Here is a 1,366-nt window from a genome sequence, read left to right on the forward strand (position 1 = left end):
AATTGTAACTTCACAGTCCAAAGTCAGTGCTTCTCTTACTTTTTCTTTTTCCCATTAATTAGTTTATTAATAAACATTTGAGTGCTACCATGTTATGATGTGGGCATATAAAAATGAATAAGGTAGACTTTGCTTTGCATGTAATTTACTATTTCTGGAGTAGATGAGCAACAGAATAAAAAATAATGGAATGGGTGTAGGGACAGGGAAGGGAAGTTGCTGTGGTTTGAATATCTGTCCCCTCCAAAACTCGTGTTGAAACTTAATCCCCAGTGTGGCAGTATTGAGAGAGGGGGCCTTTAAGAGAAGATTGAGTCATGAGGGTTCTGCCATCGTAAATGAGCTAATCACTTCATAGATTATTGGGTTAATGGATTAATGAATGATTACAGCAGTGGTATTAGTGGCTTCAGAAGAGGCAAAAGAGACACATGAGCTAGCACACTCAGCCCTCTCTGAAGTCCTGTCTCGCACCATCTTGGGACTCTGCAGAGAGTCCCCACCAGCAAGAAGGCCCTCACCAGATGTGGCCCCTCAACCTGGGACTTTTCAGCCTCCAGAACTGCAAGAAATAAATCCCCCAGTTTCAGGAATTCTTTTATAAGCAACAAAAAATGGATTAAGACAGGGAGAGAATTCGCTCCCTTTAGGGTGAATACAGGGGCGGTTAGTCTTGGGTTTCAGATTAGGTCGGTGGGGTTGTCGTAAGTCCCACCAGAGGAAGCCACCATCCTGAGGACAGCGGGCAGCCACAGCCCTGCTAACTGGCCTGTGCAGGAGGCTGCCGCTAACCTGCCAAAGCCAAGATGGCCGGGGTGGCCAGCCCACAGGCTTGCCAGACACGTATAATGTGACTGTCCCCACACAAGGGCATGGCCAATCTGATGTCTTTAAAGTTTGAACTGGAGGCCACACACAGAGGCAAGGAGGCTGTGAGCCAGGGACCAAGATGAAAGAATGTCTAAGGAGGTAGAACTGGGTGCCCCGAAGGGTCCTGGGTGAGCCAGAGAAGCGAGCAGAAGCTGGGAGAACAGCAGGGAGTGGGGCTGGCAGGCAGCGTGGGGAGAGGGGCCGGACGACAGTCAGGAGCTTGGATGCAGCTCTGCCCCCTGTCCTGGTTTCTGGGCCGCCTGGCTCCATCACAGCTCCTGGAGGCACATTTCTGAGAGGCCCAGCTCCCTCGGAGCCCACGGCAGCACCCCGGCCCACCTACCCTGCTCCAGCTGGCCTGAGAGGGGCTCTTGTCTTGGTTGCTAAGACGAGCTAGCTCTTTAAAAACAATTGCGGTAAAATATATATGTATATATATTGTATCCATATACATTATGTTATACATGCATATAACATAAAATTTACTACTTTAACC

This window comes from Microcebus murinus, chromosome 9, assembly GCF_040939455.1.
Source record: "Microcebus murinus isolate Inina chromosome 9, M.murinus_Inina_mat1.0, whole genome shotgun sequence".
NCBI classification, from domain to species: Eukaryota; Metazoa; Chordata; class Mammalia; order Primates; family Cheirogaleidae; genus Microcebus; species Microcebus murinus.